This window comes from Nycticebus coucang, chromosome 13 (assembly GCF_027406575.1).
Source record: "Nycticebus coucang isolate mNycCou1 chromosome 13, mNycCou1.pri, whole genome shotgun sequence".
Lineage (NCBI taxonomy): Eukaryota > Metazoa > Chordata > Mammalia > Primates > Lorisidae > Nycticebus > Nycticebus coucang.
In genome coordinates this window covers 12,958,537-12,977,218 of record NC_069792.1, presented here as the reverse complement: position 1 = coordinate 12,977,218, position 18,682 = coordinate 12,958,537, and positions in this window count along the sequence as shown.

Below are 18,682 nucleotides of genomic sequence, written 5' to 3'. Positions count from 1 at the left end.
ATTATGTGAAGCTTCCTTTATTTCTCTGCTGTCTCTTTTTCTCATTTACTAAATTGTATTGCATCCTAAACTAAAAAATCTTCTTCTTTTTTTTGTTCTCTACCTTCCTCCACTCTTCCCTCAAGTATTTCCCACAAGCTTCATTTCTTAATTGCTTGCCAGGGAAAGGGCTGTGCTACTTGCCAGGAGAAAGTAAATAGTAGTTTTCCCTTCCTTCCCCTAAAGTGCTTGTACTAGGGCAGGGAGAGCAAATGCAGGAAGGAGGCAGAGCCCCCTCTGAAGGGGGTGGTACCATGTACCGCCTTTGAGTTTTCTTCTCTTCAGGATTAGGAAAGATTTAAAAGAGGAAATACCAGTCTCTAGGGGAGAGAAGAGGGGAAGGGATTGGAAAATGACAGAACAATGGAAAGGGTGAGGTGTGGAGAGACTTTGGAAAAAACAATTGAAGAGGAAATGATCATCTAAGTAGAGCAGCTCATCAGATACTTGGCTGTTTATGCTGCTGATTCTGTAGTTATGCTATAGAATCTCAGAGAAGTCACCTGGCTTCCCTGTGAGCCCTATTTCCCCCAGATACAAAGTGGACATGATGATAGGACTTGCCCTGGAAAACTAAGCCTTGTCTTTTGTCCGCCATCCCGTGTCTATGTGGAGCTTGCCCCTTCACCTCTTGAAGAGGGATCTCAGCCTCCTGTCATATCCCATGGAAGCCTTTACTGAACACGCCATCCAAACAACTCCTTAGCGGCTCTGTTTTTTTGTTGTTGTTGTTCTTCAAAATACATATTACTTATTTTATAATTTGCCATCCCCCCACTCAAATACAAAGCTATTTCACCAGTGCTTACAGCAATACTTAAACTTGGTATTTGCTGAATGAAGAACAATCATGTACGCACATTTGTAGCATAATACTTCATAGTGTTGAATATATGTATAAACAAATATATAGTAAGTATGAAACTTGTGTGCATATACCCACGTACCTTAGTGTCATTTGAGTCTATATTTTTGTTTGTTTGTTTTGGAGTATTTTGTCTTGCTTCTATGTATTTAATTTTTTTTTTTTTTTTGTCTTGGTAAAATTCTTTTTCAGAAACTCCAGTCCTGTCTCCCTTAAAGTTGAGAGAGGAGCAAGTTATACAAACTAACAGATAACTGAGGAAGAGACAAGGCATCTGTCTGGAGGCCATATCTGGAAGTGAAAATTTCTTGATTTCTAGGTTTCCACCTTTCTGGGGCTGATGGGACTTTCAAATACTAGGGCATGGGATACCATTCCTCCTTAAATTAAGTTTCTTCTAAATTAAAGTTCTTCAATTATTTAGCTGGTTTTGTTTGTTTGTTTAAGCCTTCCAGTTCTGCATTTTTATTTGAATGGAAGAGTTTATGGCCTGTGGATACTACCCACATTGTAAACAGTTTCTAAATGTGTTTTATCTTGTGTCTTCTGCCTCTTCTTGGGAACTTCTTGGATCCAGCAAATTATAATCCTCTACATCTCCTCCTATAACTGATTTAATTTCATGACCCTCTGAAAGACATTGCGAAATCAGTGTGCCAATGCAGTTGGAGCAAATATAGAATGGTGGGACATTCCCTCCTTCTTCAGGTGTGGACAATTGCCCAGTAAAGGATCAAGGTGGGGCAGCACACCAAGCAAAGATAGGGTGTCCCCTGAATCAAAATTTCAACACACATGCATGAAGGTTTGGAAGCATGCCTATGAAGGGTCGAGGAAATGGAAACCACCTTTTGGTCATTAAATTGGTTCACTTGTTATGCATTGTAATGGAGGTGTTGGGTTCAGCAATCCTTTTCTCAGTTTTTGGTGTGCTCTTAGCCAAACAATGGCCAAGGACAGTAGCATCACTGCAAGTGAAAAGAAAACACCAGTACAAAGTCTCTGCAAATCCTGATGACATCAAAATGTTTTATGTGTGCATGTATGTATGTATTTATTTATTTGATTGCTTTATGTGCTCCAAATTAAAGAGAAGACTCTCTTCCAAGCCCCTCACCCTGACCCCCTATTTTTAACACCAGGAGGCATTGTTACGTGATATATAGAGCATCAATATCAGATAATCAACTTTTAGGGATTTTCTCACATCTGTCTAGCTCAAAAATCAACCTGTATTATTGCATTATGCTATGTAAGAGGTTACCTTTAAAGAATGGGAGTGAAAGATAATAGTACCTCTATGTATTACTTTTGCACCTTTTTTTCTAGGCCTAGGAATATTTTAAAATTAATAGTTAAAAATAAGAAACAATCATATAAAATGTGCGATAAGTGCACATCAGTTGTTTGCAATACCAAAGAGATTGACCATCAGAAACATAAAACCTAACACTTAATATATTTAGGCTAATATGGACTGAACTGGTTTTCAGTAACATAGAAGTGATGGATTTTTTTATTTGTTCATGATATATTATTAGTATGCATATAAAATATTCAAATAATTACACTATTACACATAAATGTACAAATTGTTTTATTTTTAAAACCACTGAGGCAAGCTGACAATTCAAAATGGACATGACTCTGCTTTTTCCCATTCATTTTTTATTTCAGAAATTGAAAGAGTTTTTAAACTACGATTAAAGCTACTAAAATCACATAATTTTTCTGTATATTCTTAAATGAGAAAATGAAAGGATAGCAAGAGAGAGTAGTCATTTATAAAACATACTGAGATATTATGAAGCAGATTTGAAAATGAGAAGTGGCATTCAAGGCCAAATGGCATAGATTCTCATAGATCTAGTAAATACTAGATCCCAGAATGCCCAGAGTAAGGCTATAGTCTTACTGTGAAAGAGGCACAGCTCACCACAGCACAGCACATTTTTTTAATAGACGCAGCCCTTTTATCTTAGGGTTACCCAGCGTGTTTTCTGTAGTGGGTATACAAGTAAGAAATTGACAGATTTTGAAAAGTCGTAGATATAACTCAGTTTTTTCTATGCCATATAGTAAGAAAAAAAAGTATTATAAATGTATTAAAATAAAAAGTAAAAGCACAGAAATTCAATTTTTGGTTAAAAACAATCCTGAGTTCCTTTATGTAGATACTCAAGTGCGTAGTCAAACTACTGGTGCTGCAGCAAAGTGAGAAATGTAAAAAAGTAATTTTACCAATTTGTACATCCAGTGAGAAAAAGCATCCAACAAGGGTTTGTAGTAGATTCTCTTGATTTCCCTGCCCACATTTCATTCTCCTTATCATTTCAGCACACACTAGTTCAACTTTCTCTTGCCAACACGTGTATTTCACCTGTGGGGCAGGCTGCAATTAACATCTCAGGAGTAACTCTCAAGTTCTGACTGACAGGAGCTGGTATATAAATACCTGAGCTCCCTAGACTGTCAGCGAAAAGGACCCTGCATGCATATTCTGTACCATTTCCAGAGCTCCCCATTGTTGGTGGCCCACGGTGGTAATTTGTTCTATAGTCCACCTTTTATTGGCTCCTCCCCTTCCAGTTTTACTTTCTTGCATCTCTCCTGTGGTTTCCAGGGGGACTATCTCTCAAATGAATTGCTTGCACTTGAACTCTTGTCTTAGGATCTGCTTTCATAAAACCCCAAACGAAGAGAGGGTTGCACTCACCTGGTTTGTCTATTCTTGGCAGTAAAATCTTGAATAATCAGTAGGATTCAACCCCATTTCACATATATGAAAACAACTTGAAAGAGTCTTTGAATCCATATTTTATGAGTGTAGGAAAAAGATTAGAGGATAGACCCGAAACCGTAACACAGGATCCAGTACCACATTCACTGCCTGCCAGAGATTAGACACAGTGGGAACGCTGCCATAAATTGTCATTCCCTACTTGCTGGAAATTAGGAACACTCTTAGCCAAGCGCTGACAAGAACAACTACCTCTGTTTTGTCCAAATCTGTATTTCCCTTCTTGTATTGATGGGCTCTGCCACGCCTGCTCTGGGTCTTGTCTGTCAATATTTTTCATGAACATCTCCAGTGTAGTTATCTTACCATGTGTCAAGACCCCGAGTGTAATTCTGTGCTAAATATTCCCAGTCCCTGCTTGTGTGTAGCTCGAAATCCATTTTCAACACAAATTTCTCATCTGTGGAATTCAGGAAAGTTGCCTCTGAAGGGATTTCTCCTGAAGGCCTCTTACCAGTTCCTTGTATCTCTAGTAAGGGATTATTCACGGAGCTCAGTTTTTCTGTGATTCCTCATTTTAGAAACAGAAACATACACCTTGTCCTACTTGCCCTGCCTTTAACTCAGAGGTTTTAGTGCTTTACTATTTATTTCCGATCACGTGATGGCCTTGATTATGAGCATTTTTTTTTTCTTTCAATCTCATTGGATAATAGACACTTCCAAGGTTGAAAGATAGGGGGAGCATGCCTGACCTTCAGTTAACCATGAACCTTTTTTGGTGGGGTGGGGGGCACACTTCTAAAAATGTGACATACATTTTACATTCAACGTAAAAAATGCTGCCAAAAGAATATCCTCATGGTTATTCTGCCGTAAATCCAAAGTATAAATGATTGTGCTTCACACCCAGTCTCTGCAGCAAGATCCAGCTCTCAAACTGGTCATGATTGCTTGTTCATACTAGTGCATTGCCCAGAGTTACACTTCTAAGGTGCTATTATGCCTTTTAATCCCCTTGGTGTCCAGAATAACCCCTGAGGCATCAATGATAACTGACTAATGCAGGTAGTCTATGACTACCATCTCTTACCTTAGCAAAACACACGTACGCTACATTAGTTAAGGTGGATAATATTAACTACAATAATGGACATCCTAAATCTTAGTGCTTTAACACAATAAAACTTTGCCTGTCTCTCATACAAACATTTCTACCGATAGTTGGCAGGGAAGGTGTTCCACAGGTTCATCCAGTGCCTCGGTGCCTTTCCTCTTGTGGCTGCGCCCTCCTCCCATTCAGCTGATCAACGGTGAAGCAGGAAACAACAGAGGTTTGAATGTGGGAGCTTTTTAAGGATCAGACCTGGAAGAGAACACATTACTGCTGGGCATATTCTTAAACCATAATCAGCCACATGGCCACATTCACTGCAAGGGAGGCTGGGAAATATGATCAAGGTCTGAGACTGGGGAAAGAAACAGGATTTGAACACGTGACACTCTCTGTCAATTGTATGATGCCGCTTTTAAACTCCTCATTCTGTCTGTGACCTCCTCTGCCTAGACAACCCCAATCCTGCATGCACTTCCTGTTTCTGGAAAATACTCGCCCATCGCAGTGACTGAGCTCAGATGTTGCCTCCTGTGGGAAGCTTCCCTGACTGGGAAGCTTCATCCCCATCCTCACTTTGTAGGAGTTGCTCATTCCCTTTCCCCTCTTGACCTCTATTCTTAAATTATATGAGATGCATTAACATTTCTGTCTGATTTGGGGCAGTCCATATTAGTGACTCCATCCATATTTGTGGGGTACTGAAAGAATGAAGTGAGCCCCTCATTCCTCTCACTATGACATGCTCTCTGGTGGCACCAAATGGCAATTCTCCAACAGGGTTGGTAGCCAAGAATTATCTGTGGTGTTTGTTATACCTAGTCCCTCTGCACCACCCCTCAAGTGATCACTCCTCTTGCTCTGTGGGGCAGACTGTGCTTCCTGACCTCTTTGGTCTTAAATTTGGTCACGTAATATGCTTTGACCAGTAAAATGTGGGAATAAGTTAGTGTGGGCCAATTTCAAACAGAAACTTTAAGGATCATCACATATTTTTTTTTATTTGTAGTTCTTTATTTTTTATTTTTTTATTATTAAATCATAGCTGTGTACATTAATGCAATCATGGGGCACCATACACTGGTTTTATAGACCGTTTGACACATTTTCATCACACTAGTTAACATAGCCTTCCTGGCATTTTCTTAGTTATTGTGTTAAGACATTTATATTCTACATTTGCAGCCTTAAAGAAAGATGGAGACTTTACCTCTTTCATGTTCACATGGATGGAGATCATCACATATTTTAATTTCCCTTATTATTCTCGTGCCACTGCCATCAAAAGTACAGGTCCCAGGTGGCTACTGTTCCTTCTGTCTGCATTCTAGAAAGATAGGCACATGGGACTTAAACCCAAGCGTTGCCCAGACGAGGTGTCTCAGTCTATTCCGGCCACTACAATAAAATACCACAGACTAGGTAGCTTGTAGACAACAGAAGTGTGTTTCTCATAGTTCTGCAGGTTCATAAGTCAAAGATTAAGGCAGCAAAGCTTCAGAATCTGGTGTGGGCCCATCCACAGACAGCACCTCCCACCTGTGTCTACACATGGTAGAAGTCTGCTTTATAGAACACCAGAATACTCCAGAGTCTGCTTTATAAGAACACTAATCCTAGCCAAGACCGTTCCACCCTTATGACCTAATTATTTCCTAAAAACCTAACCTTCCACCACCCTCATCTTGGTGATTAGACTTTTAACATATTAAATGAAGGAGGGGACACAGACATTTGGAGCATAGCACCATTTCAACTAAGCCACAACACAATTCACGTCTGTGCGTGAGAAATAAATACCCGTAAGCTACCGAGCATTTTAGCAGTGTTTGTTCCGCAGCATAACTGAAGTAGGGTGAGGCCTAGACATCTGTATTTGATTTGACCGTTATTTACATGGATGCTAAGTCAGCCATGTTTAGGAACTATCGGCTGCATTATTTTCCTCCTTATTAGGAGAAAACCTGGTGTTTAAGCTCATACAGCAAGCCATCTACAGAGACTGTATCAGTCATTTCTCTAGACACGTGGGCAGGGTATGGAAGCCGGGCATCTCCCAGGTGGAAGTTGAACATGAGCCCAGTATCAGTGGAGGACTGAAGAGGCAGAAGAAGTTGAGTTGGGCAATAACAGTGTATGAGACTATGTGGAATGTACATTGGCATATTTTTTCTTTCAACTTGAATTCGTTGTTTTATCACAGTATTACAAGGGCCAGATTACCAAATCTTATATAAGATAAGTTAAGCCTTTCTAATTATTAGGTAACATTATTTAAAGATAAAATGATTATGTTCTGCATATCATCCATAATGGAACTATAATAGCATAATTTCATATGTCTATACGATCGTTCATTTTTTCTGGCATGTAGAATGCTATGATTGGTATTTTTTCCCAAGATGCTCAAATTACTTTTCTATCTCTCATTTTTAGCCCTACTAATACCATTGCATTCTGTTTCTCCAATGGTATGTGTTCTCTGTTCATGAATAACAATTGAGGGTTTGCCCTGGGCACAAAAGTACCTGGGCTACATGACAGCCATCCCTACCCACTATGGTGTAAGTGACAAAGGAATTTGACTTTTGCTGTTTCTTTGGTGAAACAGGAAAGGTGTGGAGAACAGAAATATATTTCACTCTATAAATACTTTGGCTTATTTCCTTTTATCATAGTAGAAAAGGAAGAAGAGATAGAAGAACCCTGAGAAATTTGTCACATCCATGAATCACCTTAGATAGTGAGATTAGCATTCCCTTTTTAAAAAGGGATGACAGTAACATTCATTTCAAATACAGCATTATAATCTCAAAGAATAGGCATACTATGTCAGAGAGCAGCAGAACTCTTTTAGAGTTCATCATGGGCTGCAATCCTGGCTCACCCTGCCTGCCTGCACCTGCTACTTGGACACAGTTTTGGACACCTTCAGGAGGCTTAATAAAGGTTTGTTGATGGGCAGTGATGAAAAGGGAAGATTTCTACTAGGCAAAAGAGGTATCAATGAAGATGTTAATCCAAAAAGCTCTACATGAGGTTAGATAGACATTTATTTCCAGAAACTTTGGCTCTTTGTTCCTGTCCAAGGATAATCTCATGCTTGCACTCATTGACAGAGGCTTTGGGGGGTGCGCACACAGGTAAGTCTACCAGGTCAGCCTGTCACCTCCTCAGACTCCGGCTGACCCTACGTCTGACACAAGTGCTTCAGAAGATTTCTGTCTGCTGTTAACTTTTAAATGGACGCTATTGAATTTTCTATAGTATCATAAATGTTTTTAGCAAATCCTATTTTCAATATATTTTTTAAATGACAGACATAAATATGATCTAATTTTAAATTCATATACTTATAACTCATGTTAGAAAATAGCATTCATCATTGAAATTGACTCAGTTATGTAAAATGACTAACTTCCTTAGTATTTCTGAGCAAACTAAGTGGAGGAGCTTTTTCTAAATGCTTTACCAAAGAATAGCACAGAAGAAAGCAGTGGTCACCTTCCAAGACTTAGCCAGAATCAAGTGGAAATGTTGAACAGGCCAACATCAAGTTCTGAAATAGCATCAACCATACAAAATCTCCCTAAAAAGAAAAGCCCGGGACCAGATGGCTTCACGTCAGAATTCTACCAAACCTTTAAAGAAGAACTAGTACCTATATTACTCAACCTGTTCCAAAAGGTAGAAAAAGAAGGAAGACTACCCAACACGTTCTATGAAGCAAACATCACCCTGATCCCCAAACCAGGAAAAGACCCAAAAAGAAAAGAAAATTATAGATCGATATCACTAATGAATATAGATGCAAAAATATTCAACAAGATCCTAACAAACAGAATCCAGCAACACATCAAACAAATTATACATCATGACCAAGTCGGTTTTATCCCAGGGTTTCAAGGCTGGTTCAATACACATAAATCTATAAGTATAATTCAGCACATAAACAAATTAAAAAACAAAGACCATATGAGTCTCTCAATTGATGCAGAAAAAGCTTTTGATAATATCCAGCATCCCTTCATGATCAGAACACTTAAGAAAATTGGTATAGAAGGGACATTTCTTAAACTGATAGAGGCCATCTACAGCAAACCCACAGCCAATATCGTATTGAATGGAGTTAAATTGAAATCATTTCCACTCGGATCAGGAACCAGACAAGGCTGCCCATTGTCCCCACTACTCTTTAACATTGTAATGGAAGTTTTAGCCATCGCAATTAGGGAAGAAAAGGTGATCAAGGGTATCCATATAGGATCAGAACAGATCAAACTTTCGCTCTTCACAGATGATATGATTGTATATCTGAAAAATACCAGGGATTCTACTACAAAACTCTTAGAAGCGATCAAGGAATACAGCAGCATCTCAGGTTACAAAATCAACATTTGTAAATCAGTAGCCTTTATATATACCAACAATAGTCAAGCTGAAAAAAGTCAAGGACTCTATTCCATTCACAGTAGTGCCAAAGATGAACTATTTGGGAGTTTATCTAATAAAGGACGTGAAAGATCTCTATGAAGAGAACTATGAAACTCTAAGAAAAGAAATAGCTGAAAATGTTAACAAATGGAAAAACATACCATGCTCATGGCTAGGAAGAATCAAAATTGTTAAAATGGCTATACTACCCAAAGCAATATACAATTTTAATGCAATCCCTGTTAAAGCTCCACTGTCATACTTTAAAGATCTTCAAAAAATAATACTTCATTTTATATGGAATCAGAAAAAACTTTGAATAGCCAAGACATTACTCAGAAATTAAAATAAAGCAGGAGGAATCACGCTACCTGACCTCAGACTATACTATAAATCAATAGTGATCAAAAGAGCATGGTTCTGGCACAAAAACAGAGAAGTAAATGTCTGGAACAGAATAGAGAATCAAGAGATGAGTCCAGCTACTTACCATTATTTGATCTTTGACAAGCCAATTAAAAACATTCAGTGGGGAAATGATTCCCTATTTAACAAATGGTGCTGGGTGAACTGGCTGGCAACCTGCAGAAGACTGAAACTGGACCCACACCTTTCACCACTAACTAAGATAGACTCTCACTGGATTAAATATTTAAACTTAAGATATGAAACTATAAAAATACTAGAAGAGAGTGCAGGGAAAACCCTTGAAGAAATCGGTCTGGGCAAGTATTTCATGAGGGCGACCCCCTGGGCAATTGAAGCAGCTTCAAAAATACACTACTGGGACCTGATCAAACTAAAAAGCTTCTGCACAGCCAAGAACACAGTAAATAAAGCAAATAGACAGCCCTCAGAGTGGGAGAAGATATTTGCAGGTTATGTCTCTGACAAAGGTTTAATAACCAGAATCCACAGAGAACTCAAACGTATAAGCAAGAAAAGAACAAGTGATCCTATCACAGGCTGGGCAAGGGACTTGAAGAGAAACTTCTCTGAAGAAGACAGGTGCATGGCCTACAGACATATGAAAAAGTGCTCAACATCTTTAATCATCAGAGAAATGCAAATCAAAACTACCTTGAGATACCATCTAACTCCAGTAAGATTAGCTCAAATCACAAAGTCCCAAGACCAGAGATGTTGGCATGGATGTGGAGAAAAGGGATCACTTCTACACTGCTGGTGGGAATGCAAATTAATACATTCCTTTTGGAATGATGTTTGGAGAACACTTAGAGATCTAAAAATAGATCTGCCATTCAATCCTGTAATTCCTCTACTAGGTATATACCTAGAAGACCAAAAATCACATTATAACAAAGATATTTGTACCAGAATGTTTATTGCAGCCCAATTCATAATTGCTAAGTCATGGAAAAAGTCCAAGTGCCCATCGATCCACGAATGGATTAATAAATTGTGGTATATGTACACCATGGAATATTATGCAGCCTTAAAGAAAGATGAAGACTTTACCTCTTTCATGTTTACATGGATGGAGCTGGAACATATTCTTCTTAGTAAAGTATCTCAAGAATGGAAGAAAAAGTATCCAATGTACTCAGCCCTACTATGAAACTAATTTATGGCTTTCACGTGAAAGCTATAACCCAGTTATAACCTAAGAATATGGGGAGGGGAGGGAGGGAGGAAGTATGGGTGGAAAGAAGGTGATTGGTGGGATTACACCTGTGGTGCATCTTACAAGGGTACATGTGAAACTTAGTAAATGTAGAATGTAAATGTCTTAATGCAAAAACTAAGAAAATGCCAGGAAGGCTATGTTAACCAGTGTGATGAAAATGTGTCAAACTGTTTATAAAACCAGTGTATGGTACCTCATGATCACATTAATGTACACAGCTATGATTTAATAATAAAAAAGAAGAAAGCAGTGTTTGCATCATAAGTAGCATATGAACTTAAAGTTCAAATTTGAGTCACAGCACCAAAGATATATATATATATATATATGCATAAAGATAAAACATATAAACATGCTACTATTTGGATAGATTAACTTACTCTGCAGAAAATAGAAGTAGATCCTCTGGGCCTCACTTATCACACAAATTCAGGCAAACTTTTCTTTCATTACTATTTTGTCTAAGTCATAAGATGAAGATAAAGGTAGTACAACAAATATTCTATACCACATCATCATCATTTAAAGCATGAGCTTCATTTAACAATCAAAAAATGGGAAGGCAAATGGCTTAGTCCTTATCCTAGAAACCATAAGATACCAACTCTGATCTTGAATGACAAAGTCTCTGGACACTCCAAGTCAGATTCTAGCTACAAGTTTAATTTTTTTTTTGTGTGCGTGTGTGTCTTAATCTTCTAATGCTACGAGTAAAATCCTGTCTAATGATGACCAGCAGCTCTACTCAGAAGAACTTTAGCTCTAAAATTTTTACTTAAAGAGTGCCTGTGTTTTTTTTCTGTTGTCCAAAATTGTCAGATTCTTGTCAGTCCTCGGAACTTGCTGGGTGCCCAGGGATGCAAGTTGCAGGAGAGAAGGCCTGGTTGAATTTTGCCTTCCCTACAGGAAGTAAGAAATTGGCATCGTCTTTGAGATCTCCTTCATAATTCAAGGTGGTTCACAGTCCAGCTCCAGGATGCTTACCCAAACATACCTACCACTCTTTGCAAATTAGCAACCCCCCCAAAGCTACTGTAAATCTAGTTTCCTTTCCTTCTCGTGCCCCTTTCTGAAAAGGAGATGATATGCTCAGAGGGAAAAGCATGGCCTTTGGAAAAAGACATGTCTAAGTCAGCCTCCCCTCTTCTGCTCACTGGCAGTGAGGGCAGCCACCTGAGTGACAGCTGTGGTCATCACAGATCCTACAACTTTTCCTCAGTCCCTGTTCCTTCTGAACCTTTCTGTAATGTAGGACACTGTGGACCATGGCCCTCTAGGCTGACTTCTTCTTCCTGTCTGACCATTCTTTCCTAAAAAGAATATAATGACAAGAAGAATAGCTCAAATATTAATTGATACACTGCAATCAACTAAGCACTGTAGCAGGAGTCAGAGATACACTAAATAAAACTATGACCCTGCCCTTCAAGAACTTAGTATCTGAAGGAGAAACAAGATTATTGAGAAGGGTCACTGAGAAAGGGTCTTCCAGGGGTGTGGGAGGAGAACCTTGCCTGCTGAACCAGGAGGTGTGGAGGGCCCAAAAGAATATGGTATGAAGTAAACTAGGTAACCAATGACCCATAGAAAGAGACAATCAATGGCCAATAGAAATGGGCAATACTGACTGGAGGTGCAGAGAAGCCAATGGAAGATTTGCAACCAATTTCAGACAGAGAATATTTATCCCCCTGTAGACCTTTGTCTCATCTCTCTCACTTTCTCTTACCTTTCTCCTTCATGAGAGGGACCCACTTCCAGTTCTCTTTGGAAGTGCACTAAACTTTGTCTTTGTTATTTCTAAATAAAATCTCTCTTGGTTACCCTCAAACTTGCATAAGTTACTTTTCTTCCCATCCACAGTGCCCGGGTCGATCCATTTTTATTGTCAGTTTCCACTCACTTTTGCTTTCCATTGCTGCAGGACCTCAGTTGAACTTTCTAGCTCAGCTGAATCAATAAAGCTTGGTCAACCGGGTTTGGGGAACCGGGACTCCTGAACCCCAGCAATTATAAAGAAATAAGTGCAAACCTTATGTTAGTAGTAGTGGTAGTAGAGTAGTTCTAGACCATTGATGCTCTTGAATGCCTGCATGAGTAGCTTAAGCTTTACTCTGTAGTCTGTTCTAACTAAACTTTTGAATTATGCAACATGGTATGCAGCAGTGAACGCACAAACACATGCACACACATACACACAAAATATACAGTCAGGTACCCCACGATCGCATTAATGTACACAGCTATGATTTAATAAAAATAATAATGATATATATATATATATACAGTCAATACTAACTATCCTCAGAATCCATATTAGCAAATTCAGTCACTAATTAAAATTTATTTGTAACCTCCCAATCAATACCCTCAGGATTTTACATCCATTTTTAGACATGTGCTGAGCAGGAAAACCTGGAAGTGCCCTAATCACTTAATCTGGCCCCCCCCTGACTTTTTCTTTACATGAATATGAAGAAAATATTGAAAAGAAGGCATTTTGATGACATTCAGGACCTAAAAGCTAATATGACAACAGTTCTGATGACCATTCTAGAAAAAGAGCTCCAAAATTGCTTTGAAGGGTAGTCTAGGCACTGGTTCAGTTCATATGTCCCAAATGGAGTACTTCAAAGGTGACCATAGTGATATTCACCAAAGAGGTATATAGCACTTTTTCCAGGATAAATTTATGAATTTAATTGTCAGACCTTGTGTGTGTGTGTATCTGTACCCATTCCATTCATATATTTATGGAAATTTATTTGTTTCTGTGAATAATTCTGCCTTAAACATGGGGATGCAGATACCTCTTCAAGATACTGATTTTATTTCCTTTGGGTATATACCCAGAGGGGGATTGCTGAATTGTATGGTAGTTTTATTTTTAATTTTTTGCAGAACCTCCATATTTTTTTCTATAATAGTTGTTCCAATTTACATTCCCACCAACACTGACTGGGTTTTCTTTGTTCCCACATCCTCATTGATGCTTGTTATCTTTTGTCTTTTGGATAGTAGTTATTCTAACAGGTGTGCTGTGATAAACCATTGTGCTCTGATGATAGTGATGTTGAGCACTTTTTTATATACCTGTTCCCTGTTTGTAAGTCTTCTTTTGAGAAGTGTTTCCTCAGTTCCTTTTCCCAATATTTAAATAGGCAGTTAATTTTTTTGCTTTCAAGTTGTATGAGTTCCTCATGTATTTTTGATATCAGCCTTTTATCAGATATTATGGTTTGTATACATATATATTTTCTCCGATTCCGTAGATGGAATAGGTCTTCTCACTCCATTAATTATTTCCTTTGCTGTGCAGAAGTGTTACAGTTTGATGAAATCCAGCTTGTCTATTTTTTCTTTTGTTGTCTGTGCTTTGGGGTCATTTCCAAAACATTATTGCCCAGATCAATGTTACAAAGCTCTTTACCTATGATTTCTTCCATTATTTACTTGTTTTCAATATTTATTTGGTTACACTTAAGTCTTCAATTCATTTTGAGTTGGTTTTTATATAAGGATACAATTTTATTTTTCTTCATGTTGGTATCCAGTTTTTGCCATAGCATATATTGCCCTATCATGCATTTTAGACACCTTTTTAAAAGATCAGTTAGTAGTATTTATTTCTGGGCTCTCTTTTCTCTCTCTTCTGTTCCATTGCTCTACATGTCTTTTTTTTTTTTTTTTTCTTTTTTTGCCTGTATCACGCTGTTTTGATCACAATACCTTTGTGACATACTTTGGAATCAAGGTGTGTGATGCCTATGTTTTGCTCTTTTTGCTTAAGATTGCTTTGTTTATTAGGGGTCTTTTATGGTTCTATACGAATTTTAGGCTTTTTTTTCTATTTCTATAAAGAATGCCATTAGGATTTTAATAAAGATTGAATTAAATTCATAGATCACTTTAGGTAACATGAACTTTTGTAGGGTTTCTCTCCAGAGTGAATTCTTTGATGTACAGAAAAGGTTGAGTACCATTTGAAGGCTCTGTCACATTTTTGACATTTGTGGGGTTTGTCTCTAGAATGAATTCTTTGATGTCTAGAAAGCTGTGAGTACTGGTTAAAGGTTTTGCCACATTGTTGACATTTGTAGGGTTTCTTTTTGGAATTAATTCTTTGATGTCTATAAAGGGTTAAAGAACTGTTAAAGCCTTTTCCACATTCTTCACATTTGTAGGGTTTGTCTCCAGAATGAATTTTTGATGTTTAGAAAGGTGTGAGTACTGATTAAAGGCTTTGCCACATTCTTCACATTTGTAGTGTTTCTCTCCAGAATGAATTCTTGTATGTCTAGAAAGGTTTGAGTACTGGTTAAAGGCTTTGCCACATACTTGACATTTGTAGGGTTTGTCTCCAGAATGAATTCTTTGATGTCTAGAAAGGTCTGAGTACTGGTTAAAGGCTATGCCACATTCTTTTTTTTTTTTTATTGTTGGGGATTCATTGAGGGTACAATAAGCCAGTTACACTGATTACAATTGTTAGGTAAAGTCCCTCTTGCAATCATGTCTTGCCCCCATAAAGTGTGACACACACTAAGGCCCCACCCCCCTCCCTCCATCCCTCTTTCTGCTTCCCCCCCATGACCTTAGTTGTCATTAATTGTCCTCATATCAAGATTGAGTACATAGGATTCATGCTTCTCCATTCTTGTGATGCTTTACTAAGAATAATGTCTTCCACTTCCATCCAGGTTAATACGAAGGATGTAAAGTCTCCATTTTTTTAATAGCTGAATAGTATTCCATGGTATACATATACCACAGCTTGTTAATCCATTCCTGGGTTGGTGGGCATTTAGGCTGTTTCCACATTTTGGTGATTGTAAATTGAGCTGCAATAAACAGTCTAGTACAAGTGTCCTTATGATAAAAGGATTTCTTTCCTTCTGGGTAGATGCCCAGTAATGGGATTGCAGGATCAAATGGGAGGTCTAGGTTGAGTGCTTTGAGGTTTCTCCATACTTCCTTCCAGAAAGGTTGTACTAGTTTGCAGTCCCACCAGCAGTGTAAAAGTGTTCCCTTCTCTCCACATCCACGCCAGCATCTGCAGTTTTGAGATTTTGTGATGTGGGCCATTCTCACTGGGGTTAGATGATATCTCAGGGTTGTTTTGATTTGCATTTCTCTAATATATAGAGATGATGAACATTTTTTCATGTGTTTGTTAGCCATTCGTCTGTCGTCTTTAGAGAAACTTCTATTCATGTCTCTTGCCCATTGATATAAGGGATTGTTGGCTTTTTTCATGTGGATTAATTTGAGTTCTCTATAGATCCTGGTTATCAAGCTTTTGTCTGATTGAAAATATGCAAATATCCTTTCCCATTGTGTGGGTTGTCTCTTTGCTTTGGTTATTGTCTCCTTAGCTGTACAGAAGCTTTTCAGTTTAATGAAGTCCCATTTTTTTATTTTTGTTGTTGTTGCAATTGCCATGGCAGTCCTCTTCATGAAGTCTTCCCCCAGGCCAATATCTTCCAGTGTTTTGCCTATGCTTTCTTTGAGGATTTTTATTGTTTCATGCCTTAAATTTAAGTCCTTTATCCATCTTGAATCAATTTTTGTGAGTGGGGAAAGGTGTGGGTCCAGTTTCAGTCTTTTACATGTAGACATCCAGTTCTCCCAACACCATTTATTGAATAGGGAGTTTTTCCCCCAAGGTAAGTTCTTGTTTGGTTTATCGAAGATTAGGTGGTTGTAAGATGTTAGTTTCATTCCTTGGTGTTCAATTCGATTCCAAGTGTCTATGTCTCTGTTTTTGTGCCAGTACTATGCTGTCTTGAGCACTATGGTTTTGTAGTACAGACTAAAATCTGGTATGCTGATGCCCCCAGCTTTATTTTTGTTACTAAGAACTGCCTTAGCTATACGGGGTTTTTTCTGGTTCCATACAAAACGCAGAATCATTTTTTCCAAATCTTGAAAGTACGATGTAGGTACTTTGATAGGAATGTCATTGAATAGGTAGATTGCTTTGGGAAGTATAGACATTTTAACAATGTTGATTTTTCCCATCCATGAGCATGGTATGTTCTTCCATTTGTTAATATCCTCTGCTATTTCCTTTCTGAGGAGTTCATAGTTTTCTTTATAGAGGTCCTTCACCTCCTTCGTTAGGTATATTCCTAGGTATTTCATTTTCTTTGAAACTATGGTGAAGGGAGTTGTGTCCTTAATTAGCTTCTCATCTTGACTGTTATTGGTGTATACAAAGGCTACTGACTTGTGGACATTGATTTTATATCCTGAAACATTACTGTATTTTTTGATGACTTCTAGGAGTCTTGTGGTTGAGTCTTTGGGGTTCTCTAAGTATAAGATCATGTCGCCAGCAAAGAGGGAGAGTTTGACCTCCTCTGCTCCCATTTGGATTCCCTTTATTTCCTTGTCTTGCCTAATTGTATTGGCTAGAACTTCCAGCACTATGTTGAATAGTAAAGGTGACAGAGGACAACCTTGTCTGGTTCCAGTTCTAAGAGGAAAAGCTTTCAGTTTTACTCCATTCAGTAAAATATTGGCTGTGGGTTTGTCATAGATAGCTTCAATCAGTTTTAGAAATGTGCCACCTATGCCTATACTCTTCAGTGTTCTAATTAGAAAAGGATGCTGGATTTTATCAAATGCTTTTTCTGCATCTATTGAGAGGATCATGTGATCTTTATTTTTGCCTCTGTTAATATGGTGGATAACGTTTATGGACTTGCGTATGTTAAACCAGCCTTGCATCCCTGGGATGAAGCCTACTTGATCATGATGAATGACTTTTTTGATGATAAGCTGTAATCTATTGGCTAGGATTTTGTTGAGAATTTTTCCATCTATATTCATGAGTGAGATTGGTCTGAAATTCTCCTTTTTGTTTGGGTCTTTTCCTGGTTTTGGTATCAGGGTGATGTTTGCTTCATAGAATGTGTTGGGGAAGATTCCTTCTTCCTCAATTTTTTGGAATAATTTCTGCAGTACAGGAATAAGCTCTTCCTTGAAGGTTTGATAGAATTCTGGAGTGAAGCCATCTGGACCAGGGCATTTTTTAGTTGGAAGCTTTTTTATTGTTTCTTTGATCTCAGTGCTTGAAATTGGTCTGTTCAGGAGGTCTATTTCTTCCTGGCTAAGTCTAGGGAGAGGGTGTGATTCCAAATATTGATCCATTTCCTTCACATTGTCAAATTTCTGGGCATAGAGTTTCTGGTAGTATTCAGAGATGATCTCTTGTATCTCTGTGGGATCAGTTGTTATTTCCCCTTTATCGTTTCTGATTGAGGTTACTAGAGATTTTACTTTTCTATTTCTAGTAAGTCTGGCCAATGGTTTATCTATTTTATTTAGTTTTTCAAAAAACCAACTCCTTGTTTCATTAATTTTCTGAATGATTCTTTTGTTTTCAATTTCATTGATCTCTGATTTGATTTTGGATATTTCTTTTCTTGTACTGAGTTTAGGCTTAGATTGTTCTTCTTTTTCCAATTCCATAAGATCTCTTGTGAGACTGTTGATGTGCTCTCTTTCTGTTTTTCGAATGTAGGCATCTAAAGCGATGAATTTTCCTCTCAAAACTGCTTTTGCAGTATCCCACAGATTTTGGTAGCTTGTGTCTTCATTGTTGTTATGCTCAAGGAAGTTAATGATTTCCTGTTTTATTTGTTCCTGCACCCATCTGTTATTCAACAGAAGATTGTTTAATTTCCATGCCTTTGGGTGGGGTCGAGCATTTTTGTTAGAGTTGAGTTCCACCTTTAGTGCCTTATGGTCTGAAAAGATACAAGGTAAAATTTCAATTCTTTTGATTCTGTTGATATTTGTTTTGTGTCCCAGGATATGATCAATTTTGGAGAATGT